This window comes from Anolis carolinensis, chromosome 1 (genome assembly GCF_035594765.1).
Source record: "Anolis carolinensis isolate JA03-04 chromosome 1, rAnoCar3.1.pri, whole genome shotgun sequence".
Taxonomy (NCBI): Eukaryota; Metazoa; Chordata; class Lepidosauria; order Squamata; family Dactyloidae; genus Anolis; species Anolis carolinensis.
In genome coordinates, this window is record NC_085841.1 from 60,991,126 (window position 1) to 61,010,376 (window position 19,251).

The following is a 19,251-nucleotide window of genomic DNA, read 5'->3' on the forward strand; positions in this document are numbered from 1 at the left end:
TAGGAAGCCAGTGCCTGAGAAGGTCAGACAAATATCTCACATATAGGGCAGTGTTACACTGACAAATAATGTAAGATGAAACAACATTTCCAGGCCATACTGTGGCTTGACAGGGCATCTTGAGTTGCCTTGATGGCAAGAGGGCAACCCTACTGCCAAGCCAAAGCCAGTTTGGTGCCCAAATGTCATCCCCTCTGCCACTGTGCCAGCTACAGCGAGTACAATGGGAGCTCCCTTTTGCTGGTCCTTGGTTCCTTTGCCAGCCACATGGCATGGGATCAAGAAGGGAGACTGCCGAGCGGGATGTATGTGGTCCTGTTGCTTTTGTAGCAGGGAGGACAATGCAGGAGGGAACATGTCCCCGAGCCGTCTGAGTCTGGGAAGCAAAGAATGGCTGTTGAGGCACCCACAGTGGGGGTCTGCACTGCTAGAATTAGGGGAAAGCCCAAATCTTGGTACAGGGTTGGAGCTTTTTCTTGGTTGCAGCTGTATTAAGCAGCTTTTCCCAAGTTGATTTGGCTCATCCCACTGGCATTTTGTAGCCACCCTCAGCTTGATCTGGCCCCACATTGTAGATGGGGCCACAGATATCTTGCATTACAAATGCTGCCTTCTAAAGCTCTTGGTAAAATGTGGAAAAAACTTGATGACCATAGTCACGCCTAAAATCTCACTTTCTTACACATACCAGATCTGAATAAAGAATGAAACAACTTTCTGAGAGTTTATATGCAAATAAGCTGTGGTCAACAAGTTCAGTTCTTGAATAACCAGAGATTCCACTGTGACCAAATCCATCTTTCAGCTCTGACAACAATACCTGTGAGAAGATAAACAGACACGTTTGCCTGCAAAGAGACTGAGGTTAGTTAACAGCTAGAGAGATAAAAATGACAGTGAGTTCTCTCTCAGTGCCATCTGACCTATGCAAATAAACTGTTTGCATGTGGAAACCATGGTAGTGTTTTATGCCTACAAAGAAACATCTTTCAATTATATTTCCTTGATTCTTCTAGCTCATTCCAAAGGGCATAGCTACTTACATTGGAATAGCATATTTGACATATCTAACTGAAAACAGGAACATCTTCAAACTTCTGACATACTGTTCTGTTTTGGCAATATGCTTTGTTTCCTTGGATTTCTTCTACTTGCTAACAGCAATGCAATTGTATATGTAAAATATGCCAACTCAGTACAGTTGAAACTCACAAGTTTCTCAGTTTGAAACAAAAAGAAAAGAAAAAGGAAGCTGCAATAGGACCCCAGGGAGAGTTCATAAGAACACCGGATGTAGACATCTCTCACTTTGAATGAATTACATATGTGATATTTTACCAACATAACTTTTTTTTAAGTGACTCAAGTATCCAGAGAGAGATTGAGAGTGTGTGTGTGTGTGTGTGTTCAGAATCCACCAAAGTTCAGGAAATGTGTATTTACCTAAACAACAGCTCAGCAAAAGCTTGGCTTAGATATTGACAGCCCACCCACACAGTCTCAGTAATACAGCAGAGGCCCATCCATTCCTAACATTGCACAAAACAATAACGTAAGTTGATAGTTTTGCAATATTTTGTAGTTTGCTGTCTCACCAAAGCTAGGCTTTCCTCAGATCTAAGGCAATCCCAAACATACAACTTGGAAGAGATTTGATTTATCAATCTAAGGCAACATGTATCCAAACTTTACAATATTGTAGGTTTTGGAGTGTAATTCCAGAATGTTGTGAAATTAGGTGTGGGGGAAATACAGTACCACATCCACATGTTACCTCAAGATACTTTTGAGGCCCCCAAGGGCCCTCATATACCAAATATATTTTGGAGGGAAAGTTTTACTTTTTTAATTACCATTTTCTTGCACAACCTCTGTGGGAGCAATTTCACCATGGGGGATCAGGCTGTTTTAGGCCCAGGAAGGGTATTCATTTATTAAGGAGATAAATCAGAGCTTGAATTATAGAATCACAGAGTTGGAAGAAACCATAATGGCCATCCAGTTCAACCTCCTGCTAAGCAGAAATACACAATTAAAACACTCTTTGGAGATGAGCATCCAGCCTCTGCTTAAATACTTCCAGACAAGGAGAATCCACCATATTCCCAGGAAGCATTCTACTGCAACCAGCAGTTTTTCCTAATGTTCATGTGACCCCCCCCCCCCCCCAATTAAATCCATTGCTTTGTGTCCTGGACTCCTGAGCAACAGAATACAAGTTTGCCTCCTCCTCAATATGACATCCTTTAAAATATTTAAACATGGCTATAATGTCCTTCTTAACCTTTCTTCTCCAAGCTAAACATACCTAGCTGCCTAAGCTGCTCATCATAGGACATGGTTTCCAGATCTTTTCCCAATTTGGCCACCCTCCTCTGGACACATGCCAGCCTGTCAATATCTTTACCAAATTGTGGTGTCCAGAACTGGGACATAGTATTCCAGGAGACATCTGGGTTAAAACAGCTCACCAGACTAAGTATGGTGAAATTGCCCTGTGTACATGCCACATAGGGAGGGAGCAGGGGTAGATGTCCAGTTTTTTAAAGTTTAATTTTAAACACTTTCAAAGGCCGTGGCTCCCAAAAGCCAATGTAGCCCATCAGCCTTGACAGTCGCCCACACTCAACCAAGGTCCTGCATCAGGAGAGAAAGCTATGTCTTATAATGTAGTCTCCCCACACCAAACTCTCTTTTAAGCAATTCATTCTCCAAACATGGCCATTCCTGAATTGTTGTAAAGTGTCATACAGCTGCCTGTCACAGTGTACACAACTAAATGAAGAGGTTCAGACATATGATTCATTTCACTGCGACTCCAACTCACTGAGAACTTGGCAATACCCATGTTGTGTGGGACTGGACAGCTTAAGAGGTATTTATTTATCGTGTCAGAAGCAAATTGAGAATACAATTATAAAAGGTAGTTTTGGGGGAGAACTCAGAAGCTAGCAACCTATACAAGGGAACTGTGGTATACTACACAAGCACCTCTGTGTATTTGTTGTTCAAGAAAATCCTTTGATATTCATGGGGTTGCATAAGTCAATAGTTCTATGAATTTGATTTCTTTTAATTGACAGATATAAGATTTATTTCATAACATAGGGCCACACTATTCTTATATTCCCCTTTATTAAAATATTTAATTAATCTCTCCCCCCCCCCCTCACAATTATTATTTAAGTTGCTGGAATCTGTTGTTACAGGATCAATGGGGCATTTTTCTTTTCAACCAAAGAATCAGAATTGTATGTTGGCAGCAGTGGCAGCTGCAGCATTTATATTATATTGCAAATAATTTATTAGTATTTGATCTTAATGTTTATTGGCATTTTATATCTCATAAATCCATTTTATGAGACTGAAAGCAACATGTGACCAGATGTCAGAGTTCTACTACACTTCCGCGATACAGTACAAATACTGTTTGATTCATCTGCATGAATATCTTCTTCAGGGATGGGGGAAATCTAACTAAAATAAAATAAATAATAATTTAGAAACTTAAAGTGCCAGTGCACACACAGAGAGTTGAGTATATATCCCTGCATAATTCCAGGTATGCAGGCACAAAGTCAAAACCACTTGAAAACTAATTCATTTTACATTTGTCTTGCTTCCTTATTCCTCTTCTATCTTTACCGGAAGAAACGGGATAGATGAGCAAAGAAGATATAAATGATGCTCATTGCTCAGCTAACCTAAATTTCAGGAAAACAGGGCAACCCATCCTTTTAGGTAGATCACCTTTTCTTGGCCTTCCAGTTGCATTGCAGGATCCTCCACCTATAAACTGTATGCTGTTTCAACACCGTCGGAACTGGTTGACTGTAATAATGACCATGTTCCTTGTGTTGTTGAAGGCTTTCATGGCCAGAATCACTGGGTTGCTGTGTGTTTTCCGGGCTATAAGGCCATGTTTTTGTCTGTTGGAGGCAAGTGTGAATGTTGCAGTTGGCCACCTTGATTAGCTGAAAGGCCATTCAATGCTAATCAAGGTGGCCAGTTGCAACATTCACACCTGCTTCCAACAGACAAGAGTTCTTTCTCCCACCCTGGACATTCCAGATATATAAACCCTACTTGCCAAGCTTCCAACAGATCTCATAACCTCTGATGATGCCTGCCATAGATGTGGGTGAAACGTCAGGAAAGAATGCTTCTGGAACATTTCTATACGACCTGGAAAACTTACAGCAACCCAGATCATGTTTCTGTTTCATTTTAAAATTCTATTTGTTTCTATTTTGTCAATGTGACTTGCTTTGAGATTCCATGAATAAATAAGTGAAAATAATGCTTGCAATCAATATTGTCACACTATAGTGTACACATCTATGCTATACTAGAGTTATGCAGCCTCTATAAAGAATAGCAACATTGCGCAATACATGCTCAAGAATGGGCATATCTGCATATCCATTTGACAATGCTCCATGCACTATGACAGCACATATGAATACAGATACAACCACAGGACACATGGTCAAAGGAGAATGAAATAACTGCAGAACTATCCTGTGTGCACAATCCCACTTTCATCTGTGTCAGCTGAATACACCACTTTACAATTTTAATATGACCTCTATGTATATGTTGTGCAGAGTGTAAGTTACTAACAGGATGCCAGCCATATTGTTTTTCAGAGTCTGCTTAAGCCATAATTCAGTTGAGAAGTACTGTTTTTTGTTTTTTTTATTAATTTATATCACAAACAATCTAATTTGCAATCAAAGTAATATGCATTAAAATGATTGAAGAGAAAGAAAATAAGAGAGAGGGGAAGAAAAAAAGGAGAAAAGTGGAAAAAGAAAAGAAAGACTAACTAATTCACTATTTTTATTACTTGATTTTCTACTAACTTTCATGTTTACATAAATGTTGTCAATTCTCGTGTTTATATTGATTGTGTATGGATTGTTTACTGTTTACTCATATATCTGTTTATTGTGTAATTAATAAAAACGATTTAAAAATAAATATTGTAAATTCTGGTTCAATGCCATCACACATCAGGGAGAGCACCAATGTGTTTTCGTGTAATATCTTATTGGGGTTTTCTCTGTCACTTTCTACAATGCATTGCTTGGGTGCTTGTTATGCTAAAGTGTTGTGTTGGGTCATTCTGTTTGAAAATCACCTCTTCTGTATTCAGAAGGGTAGCAGAGTGGAAATACATTCTTTTCAATCATCACTGCATTTGCACTTCAGTGGTGTTATTTCCCATATTTTCTTTCTCACAATTGAAATATGACAATGCCATTTACTCCACTCTGTTTGCTCTCCCTCCTGCTCCTTGATGGGTGCTTTTTTGAAAGAGGAAGCTGAGTTGCCCAAGATTTATTTATTTATCATGTCAGAAGTGAATTGAGAATACAGTTATAATGTATAGAAAAACCACAAACAAAGGTTAAAACTTGGCATTATATTAAATGTCCTTTGACCAGAAGCTGGCCTCTTTGAGTGCCTCCGGTGTTGCTGTAGGAAGGTTTTCCATTGTGCATGTGGCAGGGCTCAGACTGCATTGTAGTACGTGGTCTGTGGTTTACTCTTCTCCACACTCGCATGTTGTGGACTCCACTTTGTAGCCCCATTTCTTAAAGTTAGCTCTGCACCTCGTGGTGCCAGAGTGCAGTCTGTTCAGTGCCTTCCAAGTTGCCCAGTCTTCTGTGTGCCCAGGAGGGAGTTTCGCATCTAGTATCAGCCACTGATTGAGGTTCCGGGTTTTAAGCTGCTACTTTTGGACTCTTGCCTGCTGAGGTGTTCCTGTGAGTATCTCTATAGATCTTAAGAAGATGATATTTCTTGATCTAAGGCATTGGCTTCCTGGCTGATATCTGAACAGGGGATGGGCCAGAGATGTCACTGCCTCTGTCCTTTCATTGTTGGCTGCTACTTCCCAGCGGATGTTAGGTGGTGCAATGCCGGCTAAGCAGTATAATTTCTCTAGTGGTGTGGGGCATAGACATCCTGAGATAATGCAACATTCTCATTAAGAGCCATTTCCAGTTTTAACGTGGTGAGATGTATTCCACATTGGGCATGCATATTCAGCAGCAGAGTAACAAAGCGCAAGGGCAGATGTCTTCACTGTGTCTGGTTGTGATCCTCGAGTTGTGCCAGTCAGCTTTTGTATGATATTATTTCTAGCAACCCCTTTTTGGACAATTACATAAAGATGTCATTACAGAAAGACACCCCCCCCCCCGACCAGGAAGATAAACACATATAATGCCACTTCCACCAATTTTTCCTATGCCTTCCTCTTTTAATCAATACTTGCCTGGTTAGGTTTTGGGCAATAATCGTCTTTATTTCCTCTTCAAACTTTTCATGAACCTCATGATTTCTGTAGACAATAAGCCTTAATAGAATTACATTAAAATGCACTATTGTGCTATTAGCCTTCCTTTAAAAAGACTTTTTAAAAAATGGCAGACAATAAAAATATGGCAGTTCTATTGGGAGCACTTTGAAATCCCAATATCTTCACGATCCAACCACTGAAATGGGTCAAATTTTCCTTGCTGGAAATATCTGGAGAATATCTAAGGAAGGAGAATGAAACCACATCCACATCACACTCGCTCCGTTCACAATATTGCAACAAAGCCAAATGAGATATTTGTATTCAAAAACATTTACTAAATCATAGTGGGACAGGAGCCTCTTAATGAATGATTTCAAGTGGAAAAATTGATTTCCAAGTTACTCAAAAGCAGGACAGCACAGTAAAGTAATGGGAGAAGCATGATCTTGTGTGAAGCTCCATGAAAAGATGGGGCTAATTCTGTGCAATTGTGGTATAACAATGTCACATGATGAACTACACAGTCATGAAAAATAACGCATGGTCTTGGGCAGATCAGGAAGAAACCTCTTTGGTGCCACCTTTCTGGTTCCTTATGCAGAGGAGCAGGAGAGCTTGGAATAAACCTTGAGATGCTGCATACAAATACCGGCAGTCCCCAAGTTACAAACAAGTAGGTTGTATGTATTTTCTTTTGCATTTGTAAGCTGCCCTGAGTATAAGAATAAAAGAAGAATAAAATTATTATTATTATTATTATTATTATTATTATTATTATTATTATTATTAAGTTTAATTTGCAGGCAAGTTGGAATAGGTACATTTTTAATTGTAACTCTAGCCAAAAATATTTTTTGTTTTTGATAGTACAGGGAAAGGTTAACAACCCTATAATGTTAGTTTTGCTGTCTGTGCCCTTCATTTTATGTCCGTGAAGACTGGATTTTGAAAATTTTGGGTTGTCATGGAAACAAGGATTGGTGATAAGGCTTCAGTGGAGACACCTTTTCCCCATGATAACTCTTACAGGAGTGAATTTCCTTTCCTAGGGGTAGATTTCTTCTCACTTCTTGGTTTCTCACCCTTGTAAGCATTTTATATAAGTCAGATGTTTGTAGCTTGTGGACTGCCTGTATTGTTTGTGAGGTTACCATGGTCTGCTGTATGCTCAAAATGCTGAACTAGGTAGGCATTTGGGCTATTAAAAGGTCTCTTCTCTTCTTATATGAGCATTGCTTCTTAGAATGGATAAGGCCCCATGGTTCCTTATATTTGTTTCTTATGTGTTGGCATCTATGGTCTGCTAGTGTTAAGCTGGTACCAATTGAATCCTAGGGTCATTTTACATTTATTTACTATGTGAAACTGGCCAGTCCCAAAGGGGAAGAAGTATACACTGCATTAGAAATGATGAGAAGTAAAAAGGTATTAAGGTTGATGCTATTATACTTGCTTTGATCATTCAATATTATAACACTGTACCTATCACACTACAATCTTTGTTTCTGTTACCATGATGGCTGGAACCTAGTGAGATTCTGAGGTACTGAACTACAATGAAGTGTTCAGATTGGGTTGCTGTGAGTTTTCCGGGCTGTATGGCCATGTTCCAGACGCATTCTCTTCTGACGTTCAGATTTCCAAAAGGCTTGAATACCATAGTTAATTGCATAATAGCTGCCATAGTCACACCCTTATTTTTTGAGGTCCCGGTTTTGTTATTTCTGTTTTCCTTGCATAGCAATCACATCATCAATTCACCAGTGTAAGTCTCCATCCGCTTGTCCATCCACCCTCCCACTCAAAGACCCACCAGCCTGCTTCACTCACTCACTATAATGCAATGAAATATGGTATTTTTAAAAAGTACGAAGACCTTCAAGACCCTTTAACATACAGAACTAGCTTTTGTTACTGCCTAGGTGTCAAATGGTGGCCCTCTAGATGTTTGGGGATTCAACTCCTTCAGCAGCTTGTTCATTGGCCAGGAATTCTGGAAGCTAAAGTCCAAAATACTCGGAGGACCACAAGTTTGACACCACTGGTACTGAGTGGGTATCATGGGGTGAAAGTCCATTCCCTAGACGAGTGGTTCTCAACCTGTGGGTCCCCAGGTGTTTTGGCCTACAGCTCCCAGAAATCCCAGCCAGTTTACCAGCTGTTAAGATTTCTGGGAGCTGAAAGCCAAAACATCTGGGGAACCACAGGTTGAAAACCACTGCCCTAATAAGGGAGAAAAGAAGAGGTTACCTGTGATAAAAGTACCCAAAGAGAAATTTAACATTAAATTTTAACCAAAGTAAGTTTAGGCTAATAAGAAATATTCATGACTTTCCAGAAGCTTGTTTTCATAATTTACAAGTCTTGGCAAATAAGAAATGTTTGTGATTTTCCAGAAGCTCATTCTCATAATTTACAGGTTGCATTATATTCTAGGATTTGTCATTGGAAGCTAGAGAACTGCACAAAATGTGAATAACAACCCTTCCTTTTTCCAGTCTCTCTCTCTGTTCCTCCTTCCTTCCCTCCTTCCCTCTCTGCAGCAGCCAGGCATCAAAGGCCTCCTGAGTATTCCTGCTCTGCAGTGTCACAGCATATGTGCAGCATACAAGATGGGGAGAACTCTGCGAACATTTGACTTCAAGAAAGGGCTCAGCCTCTGCGCAGCTCATTTACACTTTAGACAGCCAACACATTCTCCTTTGAAAATCTCCAACACTCACCCAGCCTAGAAGGGACTTTAACCACAGGAAAGCAAACATGCTGGAACAGAGTGGGGGACAAAGGCCAGCTCCTTGGTTTTTGTTCATAGAGGAGCCAGGATGATTACACAATGCTCCATCACCTGCTTCTGGGATTAAGCAGATCTGTTACATCCTTGTGTACTCTTTGCTTCAAAATAATCAAAAGGAGACAAAGAACAGGAGTGTTTGGAGTTGCTTTGATTAAATGGCCATGAAAGCACCCAGCCAAAAGCTGCCTTTGTTCTGCCCACTGCCAATCTTACTTGGCTAAGTAATGTCAGTACTTTCTGTGCTCTCTGACCACTGCCCTGGGAATGAATGGCCGCTCTGATTTGGCAGGACTGTCACTCACGTAATCATGAAGGGAGGGCAAGAGGGGGAGGCAAAGGAATCCTTTGCACAATACCTTTCTGTGAGTAGCCAGTCATGGGAAAGGCTTGCTTTTGCAAGGAGGACAGTTTCAGTGCTGGAATAGGGATATTCCTTCATTTGTCGGTGCCAGAGTTGAGGGGTACAGATGCAAATCTACTATGCATTTCCTATGATTGGGGAAGGATTGAGGATTTCCCCCCATAATGCATTTAGTTGTTATTCTTATTACACAGAGCTGCAATTGTGCATACATTGTTCCTATGGCTAAGGATATAGCTCAGAGAAGTTCTTGTTTTGGACAACAGCTTCTAGAATTCCTGTTGTAAAGCCAGTAACTACATCAGCTGAGGAATTCTAGGAGCTGTATTTTTTTTAAAAAAAGATTCCCCCCCCCCCCAAAGTCTAGAGGGAAAGTTTGAATATTACCCAACCCCATGAAGGTCATCAAGCCTCACTTTTTCACAACAGCTCTCTGTTATGGCCTCGGCCTTGCTCAACAAAAAAGAAGGAAGATCTTTCCAAAACATTGGCTTCAGAGATGAAACAGGTTTCTGGCACTAAGCCAGGACCTGCCAAGAAAGAAAATGGAGGCTACAAAGAAGTCTAGATCAAAGATCAAGCCTTGGAACCTACAGTCTCACCCACTGATACCCATTGTGTAGGTGTGTGAGCACTGCTGTTCAAGTGTTGGCTTCATGCTGCAATTGATCAGGCTTGGCAACAATGTTAGACCAAACAGAAACTTCTCTGGGGCCAGAGACAGTCTCTTTCTGATCCATTGGAAGAGGTGTCTCTAAGATTCTCACCTGCTCATGCCCCAACTGGCATAACTGTGCCCAGAACATTAGAACCAGTGGCTCCCAAAATGCCACCCTCTCTTTGCTTATCACACTTGGGAAAAAATGCTACCAATTCTTGACAAGTTATGGGAAGAGAGACTACAAGCCCCCCCACCCTCGTTCTTGACACATGGCTATAAAAGAAGTGTGTGTGTTGTTATTTGTGTGCATGCAGCACCAAAAGCAGCGAGTGACCAATAGTCATTGTGAATATTGTCGTATTTGGTCAGTTGTACCATTGATCATCTAGCATTGCCAGCCTGCACCTTCCTTTAAATTGCAGAAGTCAAATGCCTCCTCTAACAGTGCCTCTCCAGGAGTCCATTGAAAGACATGTCAGGCACATGGTCCTTTAGAAGTATTTACTTTGGCAGAAAATTGGTATCAGTAAGAACTTTATTCCCAGTACACACAGTACCCTCAGAGAAGGATTTTTCCTTCAAATCACTGCAGGGGAGAACAGAGCTAAATTCTCTCTCCCTACCTTGAAGGCATATATACACATACCTATTGAAATATGATAATGATCACATACCCTTCAACATTTCACAGAAGAAAACTGAGAAACATGTGTCCAGGAATATCAGAATGTGATCAATGTGAACAATTTACTTTTGCCTGAACTGAAGAGAGCAAGATATCACCCTGCTTCTCCCCTTCCCTCTCCGCTGAGTGGATTGAGTACAAATTACTTTTGCATGTTGACCTCAGTTTGCTGTAGCTGAAATAAGTAAAGGATGAAGGCAAAAGTGGGAGGAGCAAAGAGTAATGGGTATATTTACAAAGCAGCTGGAAAAGGAAGATAACAAACGAATGATTAAGAATGTTCCTGCTAAATCAGGATGGTTGGAGTGTATGAAAAAGTAAAAAGTGCACTTTGTTGTACTTTTTACAAGATGTGTGTTTGACTATTGACTTAAGAATTTATGAATTCCATAGGATTTTCATGGACAAAGAATATTCAGAAGTGGTTTGACCAGTTCATTCCTCTGACATAGAACCTATCATAGTTGTTATTAGCTGGGGGGTCTTCTAATCAAATACTAACTTGGTAGTCTATTGCAAGGAGGTGATGAACCAGCACAATATTGTGTAATGCCCAATACTCATTGCTAATCTATCATCTCCCCACTATGGAACTATCTAGGGCAGAGTTTATCAAACTATGCTCCTCCAGGTCTTTTGGACTTCAGCTCCTACTGACAGCTGGTAAGCTGGCTGGGATTTCTGGGAGCTGAATTCCAAAACATGTGGAGTAGGACAGTTTGAGAAATACTGACTAGGTTATAGCCTCTTATTGGGCCACTGTCCTAGGACTTACCTTGTACAATGAGTCAAGGTGCATCCCTTGCTCTATTTTTTAATTTATGAAGTGTCTGTAAAATAACAACAATGGTAAAAAACAAGGAAGAAAAGCAGCACGGTGGTAGGGTGGAGTTACACCATCCATCCAAGTGAGCTGATTGTATTGTAGAACTGATCCTGCTTGACTTCCAAGATCAGACAAGATCTGGTTAGTGCCTTTAAGACATTTATGTGCATGCAAAATCAAATTGTTGTTTGACACAGAATTCAAATATATCTTTCACAAATCATGTTCGTTGGGTTTTTATTGAACTATGTAAACATATATCTAATTCTCCAGGCCTCTATTGAAAATATTATTCTTAAAGTGCTAGGAAACAGTTTTTGCCATTTATTTTTGTTTTATGTTCTCTTTGTTTACTTCCTCTGTTTCTTGGCTTTGCTAGTCATTTTTGTGTTTGTAATTCATACAAGTGTTGTTCTTGTGCCTTTGTACAGAGGTCTAACTGACATTCAAAGAAAGTTTCTCAAACAATTTGGCTGAGATATGTTTCATAAACAATTCAGCTTAAATGGATAATTTCCCTGCTGCTCTGATCATATGTTCTCTATAGTCCTCCTGTTCCAAAACCCTTCTAAGCCATTAGCTATATTAAATGCAGTTCTTAACTTGTGCGTTGAGAAGCATGAATTACTGCTGCTTAATGACTAGTTTTATTGCTTCTGAACATGCAGCAATGTGCCCCCTTCCTCTTTGCCTCAGGCTCTCCAGACAAACAAACTCATGAGGTAGTAAGACTATTCATGCTAAAAGAGGGGATCCTCTAAGGAATGATCTTGCATGAAATACATTCCTATAAACAGAAACGTAGCTATTCAGACTGATTATTGTTGCTGTTATGTGCCTTCTAGATTACTCTAATTGAGTGGGCATGGGAGATAACCAACTTTCCGCCACAGGACCCAAGAACGACAAACACTCAGTGTTGGGATAACAACAAGTCACAATTTGTTTATTGATTATAAATGAGAAACAGGGCTGGTCACCATGCATGGGTCCTGGATTAGGAATTGGACAACCTACTGTCCAATTAACCACGCCAGGGGGTGCAGCTGTTTATCTACCAGAACAATACCGGGACACTTACCGCCGCACCCCTGCTAAGCCACTGGATGTTCCCCCCTTCCAATGGGGGGAGGGGATCAAGCAAGCGAGATCTAGGGCCCATATCAAACACCTGCACGTTGTGACAAAGGAACAAAACTCTAACAAAACTACCAAACAACGTGACATATGTGAAGGATGGGAGGGCTGGGACAGCTGAAAGGTGTACTGGCTTGGGAGCAACCTGGCGCAGTCTTAAATAGGCTGGGTAGCTGGCCCCAGACAATCAGGATGTGGGGTGGGACCCACCAGTGATTGGCTGGCCATCTGCACTGCAGGCAATGTAGGAAGGAAGAGCCCCCCAGGTGCAATGGTGGGTGGGAGGACATCAGCCGCTGCAACATCCCTGCCCGGTAAGTTGTAGGTCATTGTATAGAAACTCTATTCCAGGGTTTGTCCTTGCTTCCCTATTAAGTCAAGGGAGTGAGACTTGTCTATAGTCACCCAGTGGATTTCCATGACTGTGCAGGGATTTGAACCTCGGTTTTTCAGAGTTCTGGCCTAACACTCGCCTGGCTCCAAGATTGTCTTCCTCTTAAGCTGAAAGAAAGTGACATGTCCAAGGTCACCCAGTAGGTTTCCAAAACTGGATAGAGAAATTAACCCTAGTCCTCTGGAGATACAATATACCACAGATACCATTACACAATACTGTCTTTTTAGACTACAACCTATCCCTTTTAAAATAACTAGTTTTCTAAACAGAAGTTTTTTTTATATACATAAAATTACATTTCTTACCCTGTCATCTAAAGATAGTTCAAAACTATAGCTCCCATTATTCTTTACCACTGGTTGCATTTGTTAGGAATGATGGGATCTGAAGCCCAATAACAAATCAAAAATTGGGCAATTCTTGAATTAGCACAATGCTCATAAAGTCCATTTCTGCCAGTGAGTTGGGGAAAATGTGGCCTTCAAGCAGATTTGAAAGAGTTAAAATACTTTTAATAGCATACAAGAAGTGTATTTTTTAAGAAGAAGGCAAATGACTTTTGAGAGATGGGAACCACTGAACACGAAACAGCTAGCTGTCTCAATAACCTCCATCCTGCATGGCTTGCGAGAAAGTTACATAAACAGCCTCTTGGAGCTGGTAGCTCCAAAATGTCCTTGGTAGAAAGATGTTTTCATAATATTGCCCTGCAGTAAATCAACAACTCCATTGCTGAGTGTGAAATTGTTATTCCTCTTGCAGAAAGTTGGCAACACAATGTTGAATGCACTGTGGCATATAAACATTAAATAAAAGGTCAGGAAATGCTAACTTTGCACTTCCTTTTGTTAGGAAGTCCTACTTCCTAAGAATGAAAGAAAGAGAAGGTATCAAGATTAATAACCAATATGACACCCATAAAATCTCTCTCCCAAAAGGGGAGCCATGTCACAAAAACATATTTTAATGTGGTTTTCTAGATTTCAGATCAATTGTGAAAGATATCCCCCATCCACAGTTATCTATATTGACTTATTCCTCGCCTTCTTCCTTCATTAGTAACATTCCAATGATGTCAGATCTTTCCAGATGCCTGTTTCACCCTGCAATTATTATATAGTTGCAACTCACCCCATGAAGGAGATTTTGACATTTTGATCACATTTTGCTAGCAATTTGATGTTTTATCCCAATCCCTTCTGCATCCCCACCCCTGCATTTTCCAGCACGAAGTGGTGGGTTGTCATAAAAGTCCACATGTTGCTTCTATATTGTTCATAGCCATAAGAGATTGTAGTAGCACTCAGCACTTTGAAGGGGAAACCCCTCAAAAGTAACATGCCTGCCTAACTACCGGCTGTGGTAACATCTCATTCTAGTCTCTCACCAGTTTCTCATCCAGGTCATGTATTCCTGTATAAAAAGATTTTCTATATTTTTGGTTGGTGGGAAATACACCCACACAGACACCCTAAATGGAAGCAGTAAGCTGTCATGTACAAGTGCCCAAGGCACTTCTGAATTGTGTTGGGAAACATCTTTGTATTGGTCAAAATGACTGGGTTTCACTCCCCCACTGAAAATACAAATACGTCTCTTATGCCCATCTCTTTGTTTTGTTTGTTGTTTAGGATAAAAGATAAAACATGCTGACAATTTCTATAGGCAGAGAAAGTGAATTAAACAAACTCTTTGTGCATGTGTATATTTGCCAGATTTGACTTTGGAACCACCCTATATGCTGTCCTAGTGCTCCATTTATTTGCGAGTATTAAAAAAAGCAAACAGGCTTGGTAAACAGGAACTTGGGGCTTCAGTGATGAAAAGCTTCAAACTCCACCCACGTGCATTCAGAACTGTTTGCCGCAGAGTGCCCTGAAACTGTTTTCAGAAGGTTATGATTCATGTGCAGTTCACTTCCTTCTCAAAAACTGTGTGTGCTGTTTTGTTACATCTGTCACCAAGTTCCTAAATTATGCAATTGCTTCTTCATCACAATTTTTTAAAAGAAAAATATATCCCTGTGCACACAAAAAACCCAACACTCTACCACTTGATTGGCATGTCCCCTGGCAGCTTCAACGGAGCAGCCAACAACTTGAATGAGCATGGAGGATGAACTCACTCCAAGATGGTCCCTCAGGGATACACTGAAGGCGCATTGGCAGGAAGCTAGACAGAAACTTGTACAGAGGTTTAGGGGGTTTTTTGGCTGGGGTTAGACCTTCTTGCTGAATTACTGAAGAACTTCTTTCTTAATAGGGCTTTTCACTCTAGTCATTCACAAGCACTTGATTCACCAATTTATTTTTGGAATATCCATGGGGGATATTATTACAAGCTCAGAGAGAACCATCGATGCCTTAGAGTTCTAAGTGGCACAGAATAATGCCGTAGTGTTTTTTGAAGGGAAGGGAGGGACATTCAAACAAAAAGTTAAAGAAAATAAATCTGAACAGTTTGTTCATAGGGATTTAATTACTTCAAACAAAAGGGTGGGTTAACAGATTGGCAAAGCCCTTGCTGCCATGAATGCTTTAACTCAACCCCTGATTTTGCTGTGTTTGCTATATTTTTCAATGAGCTACTCTCAGCCAGTTCTTTGTAAAGTACCTCTTTGTGATGTCATTGGCATCACCACTTTCTCATGATGGAGCTAAGGTGGTGTAGTTGAATTAGTTTGTTCAATTTGAGAAAACCTGCATTCAAATAATTGATTGGCTTATTGAGAGACTTTGATTAGATGTAGAGAGTTATTGAGAATACTAAATTAGATAATCCAATACTCTACACATATTTGATAAAGAATTTTAATTAAAGACTTCAATTGACTCATTCTGAACTCGCATCAGTAGAGTTTATTTGGAATACTTTTGGTGATGTATGCTGGTGTAATGGGGGTTAAGCTATATTGCGCCAGGAAGTGCTATTTTTCCATGCAGAATGTTACACATTACCTTTCATTTTAGAGATACAAGACCATCTTTTATGATGTGTTCCTGGAAAATCCAAGATGGCGGGCATAGGCGAGCAAGAGTTGCCAGATTAAAAATACAGCAGGACTGCAATATCATTAATGGTTGTGCAGAAGAGGAAATTTCAGCAGGTTAGTTTTGTGATGAGCTCCAACTTCTGAAATTCTCTTGTCTACAAAACGACTAAAGGAACAGAAGTCCTGTTTTAATTTTTACCTAGAACCACCAATTGAAACTCACATCTACTAGTGGGCTTCCTACAAAAAAATGAGTGGCTGCTACAATGGCATAGATACAATATTTAGAAGGGTAAATGGAGATAGTTCCAGCTGGACTTTTGAATTTCATTGCTACAAACTACATGATACAAAAATGGCAGCCATTCCCTTATTAGCCTTTAAACCATCTTGTCCAATATTTAGGCTTTAATTGAATAGCAGATAATGGGATTTTTAAAAAATGGAAAGAGAGTGATATTGTCATATAATATTTGAAATCCATTAAGGACAATTGATTTATCCTGTATTTTTCACCTAAGTGTTCTGCTGCTGTATTAAAATAATGGTATCTGTGAAGGTGCTGGGCTAGCTGCACTACATAATATTTCTGAAGCTATTTTAGCCTCTTCAGCTTTGTTTGGTGAAATCAACATATGAAGTGGATTGGCCTCTCCCAAAGAATCAAGAATCAAGATCAAGACGACATTTCAGAAGATGGGGAAACCTGATTCCACAAATATCTGCAGAATATAATTTCTTCTACGTGCAGCTTGACACAGAGAGTGGTTCGAAAATAAACAGTACTCTACACGTTTCCTAAGCTAGACTGGAAGCTGCCAGAATACTCAATATCCTTAGGCTGTATTCCAGCAATTGGTGCCAAAGCACTGGCTAGTAAGGTCTTTTTTTAATCCTCTGTAACTGCTTTTCCTGCAGAAACAACTCTGATGTTTGCCTAGGATGGAGTTTGGACATGAATTCACTTCAGTTCCTTAATATTTTCTCTTTACAGAAGTGACTAAGAGGGCATCAACAGAGATGACTATGTGCATATCTGTCCTACAGATGTATACTGGTATAACAGTTATTTTCCCTCCTGCGAGAATTCTGGGAAGTGAGCTGCTAAATATCTGTAAAGTACAAGTGATTAATGTTAACATTCCTCAACTGATTACTTGGGATACCTGCAACTTTTAAAACTAGAATAAAACAAGCATAAAATGGTATTGTGTGGTCATATCTTACTGATTAGAACATTATTCTATGAAGAAAATGCTGCCATATATGTCATCTGAGTCTTATAATATATGGAACTTAGTTTATGAATTTGTTATTTGTACTAGTCTGTCTATTGAAAAGACTGATTTGTGCTCGCTTGCTTTAATATTATATTCTTTATCCCAGCATGGGATTGTTAGTTATTGGTTTAGTTACCTGATTTTTCTTAAATATCTGATTTCCATAACTTCTTTCCATTTTTAAGATGATACTGTTCTGCACTGAGATTCTTTAATACCATCTTAATTGACAATAAAGTAACATCTAAGACAAAATGTAGCCAAGTGACATGATCACTTTTTTTCTCCTGCACAGATTTAACATCTATGGCTAGTAAAGAAGACAACAAAGTTTTGAAAGCTATTTTTGCATTTGGGTTAGTCAATAAAGGTACTGTATTGATTTTGTTGCACTTTGCTGGGTGGCCAAATTTTCTTTCTCTTACTTCTCCTCCCTCCTCTTAGACTTCTCCAGGTGGATCAGGTTTTACTATAGGTATCAATTGGCCAGCCTTTGTACATTGATTTGGTATAATCTCAAGGACAGCTAAATCAAGTTTTCCTACTTATTTTGACATATATAGTTAATCTGGAAAGTTTGATGCTAATTACTTCAGAATTCATAAAGTTTGTAAGTAAAGTCCTTGATTTTCATTGGTTCCTATGAATGTGCTGCCTTTTGCATTCCTAATGAAATAGTCTAGTAGTATACTAAGGTTCAGTATTCTTGAAGATTTAGAACTTGCTGACATAATAAAAAAATAGAGTAAAGAAGCAAATGTAGAAAAGTCTGGAGGGTTATGGACCAGGCATAGGCAAACTTTGATCCTCTAGGTATTTTGGACTTCAGCTCCCACAATTCTTAACAGCCTACAGTAGGCAGTTAGGCATTGTGGGAGTTGAACTCAAAAAAACATCTCGAGGGACAAAATTTGCCCATGCCTGGTCTAGAACCCTCCAGACCTTTCTACATTTACTTCTTTATTCTAATTTTTATCATTATGTCAGACAGTAATTAATAACAGAACTAATTAATTTAAATAATTGTTTTATCTGCTTTAAAGATTTTCTGACATTTATCTAGTTTTTAATCTAAAAAACCCTCCATTTTTAAATTGCCCTGAATATTTTTATGTTGTAAACAGCTCAATTTCCGCATCCTAAAGTCATTTATTGCTTTAATTATTTTCACTTCAAGCAATAGAATTCAACTCTGCACATCTCATTGCATATCTTGTTTGTGTTTGTGTATTTTGTTGTCTTGATTACTGCTCTATGAGAGCAATAATAAATATAAACAGATAACAGAATGTAATAAAAGAGGTAGATATGAAAACCAGATGCAGATGCTGAGACCAGTAGTTTTAGTAACAAACCTATGCAGTGTAGCAGTATTATTATTATCTCTGTATTTCAAATAGGAATAGTGGCTAAAAATGTAAAACACAGACATGAAATTGAAGGAACTGGGGTTGGCGACAGATGACAGGGAGGTCTCGCGTGGACTGGTCCATGAGGCCACGAAGAGTCGGAATCGACTGATCGAATAAAGAAGAAGAAGATTTTATTATTTATTAGATTTGGGCCCTTCTAACTAGACACTACAATCCAATTGAACCCGGCTCAAGGTTGAGAGTTCTACAAAACATACACTTTCAATGCATACTGCAGTGCTGAAGCAGTCGGAGAAAGAAAACAGATACATAGCTCAGCATTAAGGTAAACAAACACCTCTCCCCTCCCAGAGGAAACCACAGCATTTCCAAGGAACACTGTCTCTTGTCTTGCTTTAGTCAAGCATTGTGAAAAGGGGAGGGGGGATAATC

General features: G+C 39.6%; 2 long non-coding RNA genes across 2 annotated transcripts; one reads left to right on the forward strand and one right to left on the reverse strand.

The window, feature by feature from the left end:
* Nucleotides 1–6,625: 6,625 nt before the first annotated feature.
* On the reverse strand, nt 6,626–9,162 carry LOC134297550 (uncharacterized). The gene is made up of 2 exons (XR_010004341.1): nt 9,037–9,162; nt 6,626–7,025 (listed from the first exon to the last, which is right to left on the reverse strand). It is a non-coding gene; the product is annotated as an uncharacterized LOC134297550 (long non-coding RNA).
* LOC134297554 (uncharacterized) lies at nt 6,876–11,863 on the forward strand. The gene is made up of 2 exons (XR_010004345.1): nt 6,876–6,986; nt 8,812–11,863. It is a non-coding gene; the product is annotated as an uncharacterized LOC134297554 (long non-coding RNA).
* The last annotated feature ends 7,388 nt before the right edge of the window (nt 11,864–19,251 follow it).